Here is a 19,732-nt window from a genome sequence, read left to right on the forward strand (position 1 = left end):
GATCTTCCCAACCCAGGGACTGAACGCCAGTCTCCTGCTTGGCAGGCAGATTCCTTACCACTGAGCCACCTGGGAAGCCCCCTAGTTATATTATGTCACCAAACAATTACATTACATAGTTATTGACTATGTTCCCTACACTATACATTTTATAGCCTGACTCACTTATTTTGCAACTGGAAGTTACCTTTAAATCTCCCTCACTATCTATTTTCTCCCTGTACTCTTCTTCCCTTCGGCAACCACCTGTTTCTTCTCTGTATCTATGACTTTGATTTTGTTTTGTTATGTTTGTTTATTTGTTTTTTTTTGAGGGGGGATTCCATACATAAGTGAAACCGTACACCACATTCTTTCAGTCTGATCTATTTCACTTAGCATAACATCCTCTATAACCATCAATGTTGTCACAAATCGCAAGATGCCATTCTTTGAGAAGGCTGACTAATAATCCATTGTGTGCATGTGTATGTGTGAGTGTCTGTATCTCACATCTTTTTTAACCATTCATTTATTGACGGGCACTTAGGTGTCTTCCATATCTTGGTTATCACAAATAATGCTGCAATGAACATACATCCTGAAAGATGATGCTGTGAAAGTGCTGCACTCAATATGCCAGCAAATTTGGAAAACTCAGCAGGGGCCACAGGACTGGAAAAGGTCAGTTTTCATTCCAGTCCCAAAGAGAGGAATGCCAAAGAATGCTCAAACTTCTGCACAATTGACTCATCTCACACACTAGTAAAGTAATGCTCAAAATTTTCCAAGCCAGGCTTCAGCAATAACGTGAACTTCCAGATGTTCAAGCTGCTGGTTTCACAAAAGGCAGAGGAACCAGAGATCAAATTGCCAACATTCACTGGATCATAAAAACAGCAAGAGAGTTCCAGGAAAATGTCTATTTCTGCTTTATTGACTATGCCAAAGCCTTTGACTGTGTGGATCACAAGAAACTGTGGAAAATTCTGAAAAAAGTAGGAATAGCAGACCACCTGACCTGTCTCTTGAGAAATCTGTATGCAGGTCAGGAAGCAACAGTTAGAACTGGACATGGAACAATAGACTGGTTCCAAATAGGAAAAGGAGTACACCAAGGTTGTATATTGTCACCTTGCTTACTTAACTTATATGCAGAGTACATCATGAGAAATGCTGGGCTGGAAGAAGCACAAGCTGGAATCAAGATTGCCGAGAAACATATCAATACCTCAGATATGCAGATGACACCACCCTTATGGCAGAAAGTGAAGAAGAACTAAAGAACCTCTTGATGAAAGTGAAAGAGGAGAGTGAAAAAGTTGGCTTAAAGCTCAACATTCAGAAAATTAAGATCAAGGCATCCGGTCCCATCACTTCATGGCAAATAGATGGGGAAACAGTGGAAACAGTGGCTGACTTTATTTTTGGGGGGCTCCAAAATCACTGTGCATGGTGATTGCAGCCATGAAATTAAAAGACGCTTACTCCTTGGAAGGAAAATTATGACCAACTTAGATAGCATATTCAAAAAGCAGAGATATTACTTTGCCAACAAAGGTCCATCTAGTTTCCAGTGGTCATGTATGGATGTGACAGTTGGACTGTAAAGAAGGCTGAGTGCTGAAGAATTGATGCTTTTGAACTGTGGTGTTGGAGAAGACTCTTGAGAGTTCTTGGACTGCAAGGAGATCCGACCAGTTCATCCTAAAGGAGATCAGTCCTGGGTGTTCATTGGAAGGACTGATGCTGAAGCTGAAACTCCAATACTTTGGCCACTGATGTGAAGAGCTGACTCATCTGAAAAGACCCTGATGCTGGGAAAGATTGAGGGCAGGAGGAGAAGGAGACAACAGAGGATGAGATGATTGGATGGCATCACTGACTCGATGGATGTGAGTCCGAGTGAACTCCGGGAGTTGGTGATGTACAGGGAGGCCTGGCGTGCTGCAGTTCATGGGATCGCAAGGAGTCCAACATGACTGAGCAACTGAACTGAACTGAACTGAACTGAACATACAGGTGCATGTATTGTTTCTAGTTAGTGTTTTCATTTTCTTCAGATACTCAGGAGCAGAGTACTGGATTATTGGGCAGTTCTATTTTTAATTTTTTTGAGGAATATCCATTCTGTTTTCCATAACAACTGCATCAATTTACATTCCCACTAATAATGCATGAGGGTTCTCCATTTAGCCCTATCCTTACCAACACTTGTTGTTTTTTGATTACAGCCATTCTGATAGATGTGAGATGAGATCTTATAATGGTTTTAAGTTGAATCTCCCAAATGATTAGTGAGTGATGTTGAGCACGCTCTCATAAACCTGTTGGCTATTGGTATGTCATTTTTTGGAAAAAGATCTATTCCAATACTCTGCTCATTTTTACATTTGGTTGGTTTTTCTTTGTGATTAAGTTGCATGAGTTCTTTATATACTTTGAATATGAACCCTTACCAGATACATGGTTTGCAAATATTTTCTCTATCACATAAGATGCCTTTTCATTTTGTTAATTGTCCTCTTTGATGTGAGGAGCTTTTCAGTTTGGTATAGCCCAATTTTTTCTTTTGCTGCCTTTTTCTTTAACATCAAGTCCAAAAAAATTATCACCAAAAGCTAAATTCCTGTGTTTTATTCTTGGAGCTTTATAGTTTCAGCTTTTTGTTGTTCAACCACTCAGTTATGTCCGACTCTTTGCAACCACATGGACTGCAGCATGCCAGCCTTCTCTGTCCATTATTAAATCCTGGAGCTTGCTCAAACTCATGTCCATAGAGCCATCCAGCCATCTCATCCTCTTTCATCTTCTTCTCCATCCTTCAATCTTTCCCAGCATGAGGGGATTTTCTAATAAGTCAGTTCTTCCCATCATATGGCCAAAGTATTAGAGCTTCAGCTTCAACATCAGTCCTTCCAATGAATATTCATGTTCGCTTTCCTTTAGGATTGACCAGTTTGATTTCCTTGCAGGCCAAGGGACTCTCAAGAGCCTTCAACATCACAGTTCCAAAGCATCAGTTCATTGGTGCTCAGCCTTCTTTATGGTCCCACTCTTACATCCATTCATGATTACCGGAAAAACCATAGCTTTGACTAGAAAGATCTTTGTCAGGAAAATAATGTCTCTGCTTTTAAACACACTGTCTAGGTCTGTCATAGTTTTTCTTACAAGGAGTAAACGTCTTTTAACTTCATGGCTACAGTCACCACCTACAGTAATTTTGGAGCCCAAGAAAATAAAGTTTGTTACCATTTCTGTTGTTTCCCCAACTATTTGCTGTGAAGTGATGGGACCAGATGCCATGATCTTAAAGTTTTTTGAATGTTGAGTTTTCAGCTAGCTTTTTAACTCACCTCTTTCACCTTCAATAAGAGGCTCTGTAGTTCCTCTTCACTTTCTGCCATAAAGGTGGTTTCATCTGCATGTCTGAAGTTATTGATATTTCTCCCAGCAACCTTGATTTTAGCTCGTTCTTCGCCCAGTCTGGCATTTCACATGATGTACTCTGCATATAAGGTAAATAAACAGGATGAAAATGTACAGTCTTGATGTACTCTTTTCCCAATTTTGAACCAGTTTGTTGTTACATGTCCGGTTCTAACTGTTAAATCTTGACCTGCATACAGGTTTCTCAAAAGACAGGTCAGGTGGTCTGGTATTCCCATCTCTTTCAGAATTTTCCACAGTTTATTGTGATAAACACAGTCAAAGGCTTTAGTGTAGTCAGTGATGCAGAAGTAGATGTTTTCCTGGAATTCTCTTGCTTTTTTGATGATCCAACAGATGTTGGTGGAGAAGGCAATGGCAGCCCACTCCAGCACTCTCGCCTGGAAAAATCCCATGGAAGGAGGGGCCTGGTGGGCCACAGTCCATGGGGTCGCTAAGAGTTGGACACGACTAAGCAACTTCACTTTCACTTTTCACTTTCACACATTGGAGAAGGAAATAGCAACCCACTCCAGTGTTCTTGCCTGGAGAATCCCAGGGACGGGGGATCCTGGTGGGCTGCCGTCTATGGGGTCGCACAGAGTGAGACGTGACTGAAGCGACTTAGCAGCAGCAGCAGCAGCAACAGATGTTGGAAATTTGATCTCTGGTTCCTCTGCCTTTTCTAAACCCAGCTTGAACATCTGGAAGTTCATGGTTCACATACTGTTGAAGCCTGGCCTGGAGAAATTTGAGCATTAACTTACTAGCATGTGAGATGAGTGCAACTGTGCAGTAGTCTGAGCATTCTTTGGCATTGCCTTTCTTTGGGATTGGAATGAAAATTGACCTTTTCCAGTCCTGTGGCCACTGCTGAGTTTTCCAAATTTGCTGGCATATTGAGTGCAGCATTTTAACAGCATCAGCTTTTAGGATTTGAAATAGCTCCCCTGGAATTCTATCACCTCCACTAGCTTTGTTCATAGTGATGATTCCTAAGACTCACTTAATTTCACATTCCAGGATGTCTGGCTCTAGGTGAGTAATCATACCATTGTGGTTATCTGGGTTGTGAAGATCTTTTTGTACAGTTCTGTGTATTCTTGCCACCTCTTCTTAATATCTTCTGCTTCTGTTAGGTCCATACCATTTCTGTGTCCTTTATTGTGCCCATCTTTGCATGAAATGTTCCCTTGGTATCTCTAGTTTTCTTGAAGAGATCTCCACTCTTTCTCATTGTATTATTTTCTTCTATTTCTTTGCATTGATCACTGAGAAAGCCTTTCTTATCTCTCCTCGCTATCCGTTGGAACTTTGCATTCAGATGGGTGTATCTTTCCTTTCCCCCTTTGCCTTTCCCTTCTCTTCTTTTCACAGCTATTTGTAAGGCCTCCTCAAACAACCATTTTGCCTTTTTGCATTTCTTTTTCTTGGGGATGGTCTTGATCCCTGCCTCCTGTACAATATCATGAACCTCTGTCCTTAGTTCTTCAGGCACTCTGTCTATCAGATCTAATCCCTTAAATCTATTTCTCACTTCTACTGTATAACCGTAAGGGATTTGATTTAGGTCGTAACTGAATGGTCTAGTGGTTTTCCCTACTTTCTTCAATTTAAGTCTGAATATGGTAATAAGGAGTTCATGATTTGAGCCACAGTCAGCTCCTGGTCTTGTTTTTGCTGACTATATAGAGCTTCTCCATCATTGGCTGCAAAGAATATAATCAATCAATTATATTATGTCCACTGATATCTATGTGTAGAGTCTTCTCTTGGGTTGTCGAAAAATGGTGTATGCTATGACCAGTGAGTTCTCTAGGCAAAACTGTATTAGCCTTTGCCCTGCTTCATTCTGTACACCAAGGCCAACTTTGCCTGTTACTCCAGGTATTTCTTGACTTCCTACTTTTGGATTCCAGTCCCTTATAATGATATATTGGGCTTCCCTTGTGGCTCAGCTGGTAAAGAATCTGCCTGCAATTAGGGAGACATGGGTTCTATCCCTGGTTAGGAAGATCCCCTGGAGAAGGGAAAGGCTACCCACTCCAGTATTCTGGCCTGGAGTATTCCATGGACTACACAGTCCATGGGGTCAGAAAGAGTCAGACATGGATGAGCAACTTTCACTTTCACTTTCCCCTATAATGATAAAAGGACATCTTTTTTGGGTGTTAGGACATCTTTTTTGAGACTTGACAGAGTTTGTGAATAAAAGGAAAGTAATCCGGAAGAATGTGTGATTCACAAATGCAAAGATCTAAAAGTCTGTGGTTAGTCTACTAAAAGAGGTACTTTGGGGTTAAGAAACTAGAAACTTGGTCAATAGTTCCAAGATCACTTCTAACAAGCTGAGTTTGAACAAGTCACTTATCTCTCTGGTCCTCATCTGAAAATGAGCGGATTGAACTAGACTTACAAACTTTTTCATCTTTTTACCTCAATGATTCTGTTTTCACAATATTCATATTCATTAACTATTTTTCTTATTACATAAGCAGTAGAAGTCCACTGTGTCGTTATAACAAATAAATAATATAAAAATTAAAGTTTAAAAAAGTTTGTGGTTAATTTTAAAATGAATTATTAGGTGTGGTTAGAGTAGGCTATGTGTTTGTGTGTGTAAGAGAGTCAGAGAGAAGGCAGAGCCTAAGAGGCAGAAAGGATGATAATGTTGCAAGGAAATAGAAGTTTTGGGTCTTGTCAAACTAATAATTTGTTTTTTAGTTTATAAATCAGAGGTAGAAAATACATTCCAATCCTTATGTCAATTTTAGTTTGTCTGTTTAAGCCACAATGTTGAGAAGAATTTTGAATCTACACCTGAGATCATCAGGAAAAGTGACATAAAGTATTATAAATATATACATGAACTTAGGAGGTGTGATGATTAATTTTATGTGTCAACTTGACTGGGCTGTGATGCCCAGATACATTATCAGACATTATTCTAAATATTTCTATGAGGTTGTTTTGGATGAGATTAACAGTTAAAAGAAAATTTTAAAAAATTCCTCACAATGCTAATGCATAATTCTCCTGTATTAGGCATGGGTCTCAAAAGAAGCCAAAACAATAGGAATGTATATGTGGATTTATTTTACAGAGGCTGTGGAGGTTGGTTGTAGAGGCTGACCAGTCCAAAATCTGCTGAGTGGATCAGTAGGCTGCTGACTCAGGAATGCGCCAAAGCTGCAGTTCAAGCCCCCAAATCTGCAGAACCTGCAGAATTCTCTCTCACTCAAGAGCTTTCAACTGATTGGATAAATTCCACCCACATGATGGAGGGCAATCCGCTTTACTAAAAGTCTATGAATTAAAAGTGTCACATAAATAGTCGCTGCCTCAAGTCTTCTGGGAAAAGTAAGTTTGGGAGGGAAGATAAATTCTAAAAAATCATGTTGGTCTCAGTTCAGTTCAGTTGCTCATTCATGTCCGACTCTTTGCAACCACATGAATTGCAGCACGCCAGGGCTCCCTGTTCATCACCAACTCCTGGAGTTTACCCAAACTCATCTCCATTGAGTCGGTGATGCCATCCAACCATCTCATCCTCTGTCGTCCCCTTCTCCTGCCCTCAATGTTTCCCAACATCAGGGTCTTTTCAAATGAGTCAGCTCTTCACATCAGGTGGCCAAAGTATTGGAGTTTCTACCTTCAAAATACATGCAACCTCCAACCACTTCTTGGCTCGTTCGCAGGTACACTCTGGGACACACTACCATCCTCTTTCCTCTGGATACTGCAGTAGTCCCCTACTCATCTCACTTCCCTTGATCCTCTATTGACTATTCTCAAAACTGCAATAGGATCCACTTTGGAAACATATATAAGATCAGTTTGCCCCTCCATTCAAAAATCTTCAAAGGCTCACAACCTGAGCCAAAGCCAACATCATCATAGTGGTCTCCAAGCTTATAGAGGGTCTGCCCTACCTCATTTACTCTCTGGGCTTGCTCTAATCACACTGACCTCTACCATTTTACAGAGCTCTGGTACAAATCAGGACCTTTCGTACTAGCCACTCCCTCTCCCTAAAATAGTCTGCCCAGAGAACCATAGGGCTCACTCCTCCAACCCTTTCAAGTCTTGAAGTAAATGCCATCTTCTCAATGAGGCCTATCCCACCAATCCTGTTGAAAATGGCACTCTGTCACTTCCCACTTACCTTGTTTGCTTTTTTATTTCTATTTCAATGGCAATCAAGAATATTATAGGAGCTCATTTACTATTTACTAAATGAATACACACTATACCTTTAATTCAAATATTGTCCAAAGCCTGGACTCCATTCTCTGGTCAAGCAAGGACCCTTAAGGGGCCACAGTCTTACCACCACCTAAGACTTCAGTTTTGTCACTACTGCTTAAGTTTGGATACAGGAGCAATTGACTTTTTCACCCCTGTGAGGGTGTAATTCTGGGACTCTCAATCAAGACAGTTTGGCACCACAGGTAGAGAAGTTCTTCAGCAAAGAAGCAAATCTTCAGCAGGTCTATTTCTGCTCAAAATACTCATCTAAATTCAGTTGCAATGTCTCTCTCTATCTTAAGTCTTCTCTAAAATCATTGTGTAGCAGAGAAGACTTTCTCACATTCTCAGTTTGTTGAACTTTCCCCTTTATGTTTGACTTCAGTCCATAGGTGGTATGCTTTCCAATGGGATAGTTTGTCTATGTTCTTCTATGACATTACAATGGTCAGTGGCTCTCTAGAGTACAGAATCTACACTGTCTATTACTCAATTGCCTCTGCTATGCCATTGCCACATTTTCATTTTTTTTTAAATTGCAGCATTCCATTACTAGTACCAAATCCTACTACATAGTTAGGAATGTTTGGCTGAATATTTAAAAGAAAAAAACTGGCTTAAACAAAATACAAGTTTTATTCATCTCTTATGCAATAAAGATGAAAGCATCTTTAATTGCTCAGCTCCAACTAAAAGTATGGTCTTCATTTTTAAAGTTCAAGCAATATGCTAGAGCTCCAATCATATCCTCTTTTTTTCCAGGTAGTGTATGAAGGAAAGGGGTATGAAAAAAACAATTCTATCATTAACAAGACTTCTAGGAATTTACAGGCAACATTTATGCTTATTTCTAATTGATTAAATAGGTTGCATGGCCATTCCCAGATTCAAGGAAAGCAGTAAGAAGGAGTCTTTTATCATGAAGGAAAGAGGTTTTGTGAAAAATCAGGATTCCCATTTCTATCAAAGAAGGGAAGAATGGATAGTGGGACAACTAGCAAATTCTGCTATGAAAATCAATCTATAACCTTCCAAGAGAGGAAGATAGACTATAAAATTATAGTCTAATAATTGAAAGCTAGAAGACTCTCCAAGCATTACTGCATATCATCCTATAGCTTTCAGAATTGTCTATCCTACTTAGCCTCACAGCATGCTGTGAAAAGACCAAAATCCAAATGAGACACAACATCCAGCTGGACCTCTCACATCCATCACAGAGCATACTATGGTTCTTGTCAAACAAAGTGTTCAGACAGATTAGCAAAGCTCTTGTTCACAAGAGCTATAAAGTGAAGAATATGACATATAGTGTGAAAACACCACTCTTGATACAGTTCCCGGCTTTTCATTCCAACTTAGGAAAAAATTCTAAGCATCATGTTCTTTGCCTTGGGTTAAATATCATACTCTCCTGAAATATTGAAAGAAATGCGTATAAACAAACTTTAACCAAAAAAAAAAAAAAATTAAGATCCCTCAAGTGGTTACGGTTTCAAAATATGAACTAAATGCATTATTTGAAAACCTATGCCGTGGAATTAAAGAGAATTGGCAGAAATGTTTTAATTAGCTCTTCTGTTACATTTTGTGAAGTAAAACCCAATTTGCATTTAAGAATCAAAAGAAATTCCATGGGGGGAGAAAAAAAGAATTTGAAGAGTCAGATAATTTATTTTCATAGAATCCTATCAATCAGAAAGGACCACCTTTCAGGCAGCTGATAAGTGCAAAGTGGTGCTGGGTCGCAGTCTATGTCCCTTCAGTTGACTTAGGCTATAAAGTCTGGACTCATTTCGTCCAAGTGGGCTGCCCTTAAACTGAAATGAGATGGACTCATAAATTCAGGCAAGCCTTGTAGGGATAAATGAGTCCAAACTTTGTAGCTTTCACTTGTTAATTCAATTCAAGAAGACAATCCTACAGCTTTCTGCCCAGGAGCATTTCTAAACTGCCAAGGAGAAAACTAGTACCATAAGGTCAGTGGAGAAGAAGCAGTATTACACAGTGACACATTTTTTTAAAAAGTATTACACAGTGCCATTTTTAAAAAAGAAGGAAAAAACATTCCAGGAACAGACTATCACCCCTTTAAATCTTGCCTGCGTGCTAAGTTACTTAAGTCATGTCTGACTCTTGGAGACCCCATGGACTGTAGCCCACCAGGCTCCTCTGTCCATGGGATTCTCCAGGTGAGAATACTGGAGTGGAGAGCCATTCTCTTCTCCAGGGGATCTTTCCCACCCAGGGATTAAACCTATGTATGTCTCTTACATATCCTGCCTTGACACTACGCCAGATCTGAAAATTGTGAGCTTAATTTTGGGTAAAAACAATTCAAGTCCCATTGTGACAAACAGAAACTTCAGTCATGAAAAGCAGAAACTTCCAATGTGTACACCATATTGGAGGAGGGTAAAGTTTTTTCACAGTCAAAAATACTCTTGGGGATTTTTAGGGCAGTGCTTGTGTTACTGTGTTCCTTTCGTGAAGGAAAAGTTTTTAAAACAGAAAACCCAAGCCTAAAAAGGGGAGAACATTGACACACGTAATATAAATTTATGTTATGGCAAATGTTTACAAGTGACAGACTGGAAAAATACATGCAATGTAACTGACAAAAGGTTAGCATGTCTAATGTAAAAGATCCTAGGAATTCTAAAGAATCAATAGCCTGGGAGTAAACAGGCGGAAAACATGAACAAACCCATCAGAGAAAGAGGAGTTAAACAATCTGCAAGGATGAATATTGACTTTTCCTACTCCCCCTTCCACGTAAGTCCAACCCTTTGGAGAAAAAGTGAAAGTCAGTTGCAGCCTAGCCAGGATAAACTATATATATCCAGAGAGTTAGTTTATGTTTTTTCCTAATCCATGGTTCCTTTGAGGTAGCAATGTTTATTAAAAAAAAAAAAAAAGATATCCTGTGGTATTTATCACCTACACAGCCTTGACTTACGAGGAAAAACAGCCGTCTAGTAGCACGAAGAAGTCTTCTCTCAAGAGTGTGGGCTAAATTTAATCCCTCACTATAGATTCAAATTCTATTTTTCCCACGTGTGTGAGATAAAATCTCACTAATCTCGCCTGAGCTCTCACCCCAACCAAAGTAGAGTTAATAACCCATACATGACCCCACCACACTTTGGGCTGGTTCTCTGCAAAAATATATCTACTCCCAAACAACCAAAACAATCCCACAAGTGATAGCCCATAAAACTGTCAAGGGTCGATTCCATCTTTTCAAATTATGATAGGTTTACTTCAGTTTCATGCTTATTCTTGAGTCTCTTTTGACATATTTAAGAAAACAAGATCTGTTTATCTCAGTTTTCAAATTTTGCAGCCTTTAAGTTTTTGTTGGATATTATCTAACATCTCCAGTATATTTAGTTATCCCCCTTTATTCCAAATGTTGTTACCTATGTTTGCTTTGATCAAAGCTGTCAGAGTTCTGTTTAATTGGTGTTATTAGTTTCTTCAAGGAAACTGACGTTTCCTATGTTGATCCTTTTTAGTATATTTTTTCACCTATTTTGTGAACACCTGACTCTTATTATTTCCTTCTTTCTACTGTATATTATAAACATTTTTTATGATGTTTTAGCTCGATGGATTAGCTGATTCTTAAAGATAGCAAAGGTCCCAGGAAGAAGCATGCCCTTGATATGCAAACTAACCAACAGAGCCACACTTCTTCATCCAGTTCTTATACCCCAGAGCAATATTCCTCTGCCTTTGTCGTCCAGTCCAGAAGCCACTCAGCTCAGCAAGGAACCACTCTTGTACACCAAGTTCAGTCACTCAGGTCAGTCGCTCAGTTGTGTCCGACTCTCTGTGACCTGATGGACTGCAGCACACTAGGCCTCCCTGTCCATCAGCAACTCGAGTTTACTCAAACTCATGTCCGTTGAGTCGGTGATGCCATCCAACCATCTCATCCTCTGTCGTCCCCTTCTCCTCCTGCCCCCAATCCCTCCCAGCATCAGAGTCCTTTCCAATGAGTCAACTCTTTTCATGAGGTGGCCAAAGTACTGGAGTTTCAGCTTTAGCATCATTCTTTCCAAAGAAATCCCAGGGCTGATCTCCTTCAGAATGGACTGGTTGGATCTCCTTGCAGTCCAAGGGACTCTCAAGAGTCTTCTCCAACACCACAGTTCAAAAGCATCAATTCTTTGGTGCTCAGCTTTCTTCACAGTCCAACTCTCACATCCATACATGACCACTGGAAAAACTGTAGCCCTGACTAGACGACCTTTGTTGGCAAAGTAATGTTCCTGCTTTTCAATATGCCATCTAGGTTGGTCATAACTTTTCTTCCAAGGAGTAAGAATCTTTTAATTTCATGGCTGCAATCACGATCTACAGTGATTCTGGAGCCCCAAAAAATAAAGTCTGACTGTTTCCACTGTTTCCCCATCTATTTCCCATGAAGTGATGGGACCGGATGCTATGATCTTCATTTTCTGAATGTTGAGCTTTAAGCCAATTTTTTCACTTTCCACTTTCACTTTCATCAAGAGGCTTTTTAGTTCCTCTTCACTTTCTGCCATAAGGGTGGTGTCATCTGCATATCTGAGCTTATTGATATTTCTCCCGGCAATCTTGATTCCAGCTTATGCTTCTTCCAGTCCAGCATTTCTCATGATGTACACTGCACAGAAGTTAAATAAGCAGGGTGACAATATACAGCCTTGATGTACTCCTTGTCCTATTTGGAACCAGTCTGTTGTTCCATGTCCAGTTCTAACTGTTGCTTCCTGACATGCATATAGGTTTCTCAAGAGGCAGGTCAGGTAGTCTGGTATTCAGGTCTCTTTCAGAATTTTCCACAGTTTATTGTGATCCACACAGTCAAAGGCTTTGGCATAGTCAATAAAGCAGAAATAGATGTTTTTCTGGAACTCTCTTAATTTTTCCATGATCCAGAGGATGTTGGCAATCTGATCTCTGGTTCTCTGTCTTTTCTAAAACCAGCTTGAACATCAGGAAGTTCATGGTTCACGTATTGCTGAAACCTGGCTTGGAGAATTTTGAGCATTACTTTCCTAGAGTGTGAGATGAGTGCAATTGTGCTGTAGTTTGAGCATTTTTTGGCATTGCCTTTCTTAGGGATTGGAATGAAAACTGACTTTTTCCAGTCCTGTGGCCACTGCTGAGTTTTCCAAATTTGCTGGCATATTGAGTGAAGCACTTTCACAGTGTCATCTTTTAGGATTTAAAATAGTTCAACTGGAATTCCCTCACCTCCAATAGCTTTGTTCGTAGTGATGCTTTCCAAGGCCCACTTGACTTCACATTCCAAGATGTCTGGCTCTAGGTGAGTGATCACACCACCATGATTATCTGGGTCATGAAGATTTTTTTTGTACAGTTCTTCTGTGTATTCTTGCCACCTCTTAATATCTTCTGCTTCTGTTAGGTCCATACCATTTCTGTCCTTTATTGAGCTCATCTTTGCATGAAATGTTCCCTTGGTATCTCTAATTTTCTTGAAGAGATCTCTAGTCTTTCCCATTCTGTTCTTTTCCTCTATTTCTTTGCATTGACCACTAAGGAAAGCTTTCTTATCTCTTCTTGCTATTCTTTGGAACTCTGCACTCAGATGCTTTTATCTTTCTTTTCCTCCTTTGCTTTTCACTTCTCTTCTTTTCACAGCTATTTTGCTTTTTTGCATTTCTTTTCCATGGGAATGGTCTTGATCCCTGTCTCCTATACAATGTCATGAACCTCCGTCCATACTTTATCAGGCACTCTATCTATCAGATCTAGTCCCTTAAATCTATTTCTCACTTCTACTGTATAATCATAAGGGATTTGATTTAGGTCATACCTGAATGGTCTAGTGGTTTTCCCTACTTTCTTCAATTCAAGTCTGGATTTGGCAATAAGGAGTTCATGATCTGAGCCACAGTCAGCTCCTGGTCTTGGTTTTGTTGACTGTATAGAGCTTCTCCATCTCTGGCTGCATAGAATATAATCAATCTGATTTTGGTATTGACCATCTGATGATGTCCACGTGGAGAGTCTTCTCTTGTGTTGTTGGAAGAGGGTGTTTGCTATGACCAGTGCATTCTCTTGGCAAAACTCCATTAGTCTTTGCCCCACTTCATTCTGTACTCCAAGGCCAAATTTGCCTGTTACTCCAGGTGTTTCTTGACTTCCTACTTTTGCATTCCAGTCCCCTATAATGAAAAGGACATTTTTTTGGGGTGTTAGTTCTAAAAGGTCTTGTAGGTCTTCATAGAACCGTTCAACTTCAGCTTCTTCAGCGTTACTGGTTGGGGCATAGACTTGGATTACTGTGATATTGAATGGTTTGCCTTGGAGACGAACAGAGATCATTCTGTCATTTTGAGAGTGCATCCAAGTACTGCATTTCAGACTCTTTTGTTGGCCATGATGGCTACTCCATTTCTTCTAAGGGATTCCTGCCCGCAGTAGTAGATAAAATGGTCATCTGAGTTAAATTCACCCATTCCAGTCCATTTTAGTTAGCTGATTCCTAGAATGTCAACATTCAATCTTGCCATCTCCTGTTTGACCACTTCCAATTTGCCTTGATTCATAAACCTGACATTCCAGGTTCCTATGCAATATTGCTCTTTACAGCATCGGACCTTGCTTCTATCACCAGCCATGTCCACAGCTGGGTACTGTTTTTGCTTTGGCTACACCCCTTCATTCTTTCTGGAGTTATTTCTCCACTGATCTCCAGTAGCATATTGGGCACTTACTGACCTGGGGAGTTCCCCTTTCAGTATCCTATCATTTTGCCTTTTCATACTGTTTTTGGGATTCTCAAGGCAAGAGTACTGAAGTGGTTTGCCATTCCCTTCTCCAGTGGACCACATTGTGTCAGACTTCTCCACCATGCCCGCCCATCTTGGTTGGCCCCACAGGGCATGGATTAGTTTCATTGAGTCAGACAAGCCTGTGGTCCTAGTGTGACTAGACTGACTAGTTTTCTGTGATTATGGTTTCAGTGTGTCTGCCCTCTGATGCCCTCTTGCAACACCTACCGTCTTACTTGGGTTTCTCTTACCTTGGATGTGGGGTATCTCTTCACAGCTGGTCCAGCAAAGCACAACCGCTGCTCCTTACCTTGGACGAGGGGTATCTCCTCACCACCACCCCTCCCAACCTTGAACGTGGAATAGCTCCTCTTGGCCCTCCTGTGCCTGCACAACCACCGCTCCTTGGACGTGGGAGTAATATATATATTACTTCACTAAATTTTGAAAAGCAAAGATGTAATAATTATGAAAGCCAAAATGCATCATTTTGAACTATCATTTTAAGCTTTTCACAGGCTAAATTTTTATTTAAATCCAAGATTATATATTTCAAGATAAAATGTCCCCATTCCTAACCTATTATCCTTTCACCTCCTTTCTTAAACTTCAGAATTTATCTACTTGCTCTTTTGGAAGACACAGGTCTTCCGGGAAATCTACTTGGTGGTTATTTCCATCCTTTGTCTTTGAGAAATGGGCTTCTTCCCAGTGGAAGCTTCTAAAGAGATTTTTCTGAAGGAAAAAAAAGAAAAATAAAGAAAGTGAAGTCGCTCAGTCATGCCTGACTCTTTTGTGATCCCATGGATAGTAGCCTGCACCAAGCTCCTCTGTCCATGGGATTTTCAAGGCAAGAAGTACTGGAGTGAGTTGCCATTTCCTTCTCCAGGGAATCTTCTCAACCCAGGGATTGAACCCAGGTCTCTCACATTGTAGACAGACACAAAGGAAAAATCACACCACAATGAAGTGACTTCCCAGGCAATTATTCTAGGAAAACTTCTCCTGGTAAGTTGGCGAGACAAGATGAAATTGGATCAATTTCTTTATACCCTAAAGAGAAGGATAAGGCACTTGGGAATAAATAGGGTTGAGGTGCCAAAAAGAAAATCTGAACACAGAGGAAGGAGGGTTTGAGGACCGAAGCAGGAGACAAAGATGGATGGCTTTGCTGGACCGGAAGCTTTGTCCTGTCCTTTCTGTGGTCCTCTTTGGCACTGCAACCTTGTTTTTCATTGTAAAATAAAAACAACCAAAATGAATAAACATATAAACGTCCTTCATAGCAGATTATGGGCCCATTAGTCAAGCATTGGAATTCCAGCATATGTGATACATTTGACCCACTGAAAATAAGACACCACTGGAACTAGCAAAGTCTATTTTTGTAATCAGCAAAACTTCTTGGCTTAGTCCTTCAATATTTGATCAGCATGCTCGGAAATATTTCCTTTAAGTGGAATCCTTGCCATGAAGCGTTTTTAAATTTGGAAAATAACTTTAATTCCCATGAGGAACTATTATTGAGAATTATAACTGTCAATAATGCTGAGAGAAACTGTAAAACCCCTTCTCACTTCTCATTAAGAAAACTTAAGATCTAGAAAGGTGTTCAAATTCATTCAGCTGGCTAGAAGCAGTCACATCCAGACCTAAGTGTTCATGATTCATAGCCCCCTGTTCTTACCATCAGATCACTAGTCAGTATTCTGCTAAGTAGGATATAAATATAATAATGATTCATACAGATACAAATGTAAATTATTTCCGTATGGAAAATAGATTTGAAGTCATGAATTGAAAATTTCGTCATTCTTTCTTGGTGAGAAGGGTTGATAAAGTTGGCTTACCTTAAAGAAGTTTTACCAGTTCAGTGCTTTCACTACATTTTATTGAAACACTGAAGCAAAAAGACTTTAATAAATCAATTAATTCCACTTTTACATTGTCCACATGAGTACTAGTCATTCTTATGACTACAGAAAGTAGATAGTTAACTAATTCTCAAATTTAAACTTAATAAAGTCAGGTTGACAATGAAGTAGATCACAGAGCGTGAAATTATGTATTGTGACCCTACAATATATATATATCTTAACTCAGCACTCAATTTGGGAAGTAGGTTTTTATTGCTACTGTTTTTCCTCAACTAATGTAGCTTCTAAGAAAGTCTAGATGGTAAGAAGTTTCAGGTCAGCCTCTATATAAAATATATGCCTGAACTCTGTGGTTGGTTGAACAAGGAGAAATAATACTGATGCTAACCTAAGTGACATAAAATAACAAGAAAATCAGAATTGATTGAAAATGGCCCCTTTGGGTGTTTTTCACAGTTACTAATGAAAAACATACTATATTTGTGTAAACAGTATACTCAAAAAAGTGACCTTAAATTTCAGATATGGACCAAATGAGAAATTTCCCTGGAAATGATCATTTGAATAGCAGCTCAAAAGCTGCTGAGTATGGAACTTGAAACTGAAAAATAAAGCAGGCAATGAGGAAATCTGAGCACGAGGCATGAGGGACTGCAAAATCGAAACCACAGCCTTTGCACTCAAATTGCCTCACGTCTAGTTGGCAGGCAGAAATGTAAATGTAACCCGCATGTTGGCTGGGGTTGCTCCTGTCCTTTGAGAGTTCCTATAAAATGGGACTAATTCCATGGGGTGTGTATTCTAAGGCTAACTTCTGATTCTGGTGTTTTCTTGCAGAACTTTCTTATCTCACAGCCATCCTGCCCTGCACTGTTATGACCAGTAAAGTTCCCCGTGCTTGATTTCACCTGAAACATCCACACACCAAGGCATTTGGAGGCGGCAGACTTCACTGAAGGTTTGTGGTAATGGGTGTTAGACCACAAAATCCAACAGCAAAGAACTTGGCCGTGGCATTGAAGATATCCCTGTGCTCAGAAGCCCTTCAGCCATTTTTTTCTGCTCCCTTTCCTCCGTTTCTCCACCTGCCCATCATCTCCTGCCTCCGCACCCCTCTCTTCCTTCTGCTCACTCTTCAGGCCCTGGTTCTCCTTAACCCCTTTAAGTAGCTTTCTTTCTTTATTTCACTAGCTTCTCAAGCATGCTTTCATATCTTCCCCTAAGGCAATGTTAGCATGTTTTTCTAAATAGAGATAGCTGCCTCTCTGAGAGGAACTCAAGATCAGGTGTTAAAACAGGAAAGTCCTCTCTAGCAACATACATGACGTGCTTAGTTGTTCAGTTGTGTCTGACTCTTTGCAACATTTTGAACTGATCCTACTAGACTCCTCTGTTCATGGGGTTCTCCAGGCAAGAATACTGGAGTGGGTTGCCATTTCCTTTTCAAGGGGATCTTCCTGACCCAGGGGTCAAACCTGTGTCTCTTGTGTCTCAGTATAATAATACCTATAAGACTCAGGCAGTATAAGCATCAGCAGACACAGAGTAAGAAAGCAGTGGGGACCCCAGTTTTATTGACCATATTAGTAAAACTTATCAGTTGTCTCTTTTCTCAGACAGTTACTGCAAGGATTAGCTGATGATACGTGTGAACTCTGAGTTATATTCGGATGACACGGATACTATTCAATACCTTGACAAGTCTGGTCCACAGTGAGCCTCCAACTAATCTGACAGGCACTCTTCTAGACCTACCACATGGCAGAGAACAACTTCAGGAAAATTCCTGAGAAGGTTTCAGGAAGAACAACAACAGGAAAAGCTTCAACAATGACCCTTTTTAAACATTTAGCTTTGAAACAAGCCACCATAGGGGTATCCTTGGAAGAGAAACAAATTAGCAAAGAGAGGAAAGAAAACACACCATAAGTTCACATTGGGGAGTAGTAGAATATAAAATAATACACCTAGGTTGGGCAGGGCCTTGGGGGCAGGATGATGACTTTGGATTTAATTCAATACATGCAAAATAAAAAACATTGCTCTCATGTGTGATATGATGATGACTTTGATTGCATCATCTCATCAGAGTTCCCTGAGGGAGAGATATCAGAGTGTGTGCCCTTTGCCCTGGTCAAGAAATTCTATAGAATCATTTTCAGCTGGTCCCCACTCACTCTCCCACTTTGAAGATCTTTGATCAACTCATTATAAAAGAGAGGAGTAGCAAGGAAGCCTAGCATGGGAACACATGAGGAATTACCCTGTAGAGCAGAAACTGCAAAAGGCAGTATCAGATGTCACAGGCTGGGCATTCTTGGAAACATGGTTTGGTATTTTCGACCTTTGCATTCTCAGTGCCTGCATATGGCTGTGACTCAATAAAGGTCTGTTGAATGAGTGAATGAATAATTGAACGGCTGGCTGTCATAGAAAACAGAAATTAAATTTGTTCTTTGTGTCTCCAAAGGGCAGAGGGTGTTGAAAGTTGCAGAGAGAGAGACAGAGACAGCAGCTTAACATAAAGAAGACTTTTAACAGAAACCCTCGGCAATGAATGGAGCGACGGCCAAAGCTGGCCAGGTTTCCACTCCCAGGCTGGGGTGAGCAAGTTTGTGCTTAAAAGCAGATGACTTAAACATCCCTGGCTCTCCGTGACTCTTCAGCTCTGTCTACAATTATAAGCATGATACGGATCTCTTATAATGATTAGTAAGAATTTTGTCAATGCCACCTCTGTATGCAATAGCAAACTGCCTGCCAAATACGCTTCTTAGACTTAGTTTTTGAATTTTATTTTGCTGAGTTTCATGGATCGCATACTGGAAAGTACACATGTACACACACAGACAACTCCCATTGCAGCCACAGACACTTGTTAGATGAAGTTTCCAGTGCATCCAACTGAAGATGTCAAATCTTATCAGAGGTTGGCCGGCTTTACCTCCAAAGCAGATATAGCATATCTGAACACACTTTCTTTTGCCTCTATAGTTCCTGAAGGAGGCCTGTAATTGTTAATTAGATTTTCAAGCTAGAAAGTTTTACAGCTGGCCTTTTTATATTTGTATTTATACTCCCATCTTGGAAAAAAATTTGCATTCACAGTTACATTATTTTGTTTACTACAATCAGTTCCTCACCTCATTCCTGAACTAAGTTCAATGCCAAAAAGAATAACCTCATCTAAGGAAGAAAAGTCGCTACTCAGATGTGGCTGAATATCTCAGCCCAGGTGGACCACAGACCACATACTGTGCATATAAGTAACCATGTAACCATGAAGGTAACTAAATTCATATTTTTTTACTATTAAATGATCTTCATTGAATATATTTTCTGGTAATTTCTTAATTCAGCCGTTCTCTTTGATATGTCCTGGGTGTACGCTCAGTTGCTCAC

General features: G+C 40.1%; 1 long non-coding RNA gene across 1 annotated transcript in view; it reads left to right on the forward strand.

Annotated features, from left to right (window-relative positions):
* The window catches only part of LOC138445210 (uncharacterized), a 104,280-nt gene extending 97,551 nt beyond the window's left edge, over window positions 1-6,729 (forward strand). The window contains exon 4 of the long non-coding RNA XR_011258752.1: window positions 6,515-6,729. This is a non-coding gene — a long non-coding RNA (uncharacterized lncRNA). The remainder of the gene's footprint in view (window positions 1-6,514) is intronic.
* The last annotated feature ends 13,003 nt before the right edge of the window (window positions 6,730-19,732 follow it).

The sequence above is a fragment of the Ovis canadensis genome, chromosome 8, assembly GCF_042477335.2.
Source record: "Ovis canadensis isolate MfBH-ARS-UI-01 breed Bighorn chromosome 8, ARS-UI_OviCan_v2, whole genome shotgun sequence".
NCBI lineage: Eukaryota > Metazoa > Chordata > Mammalia > Artiodactyla > Bovidae > Ovis > Ovis canadensis.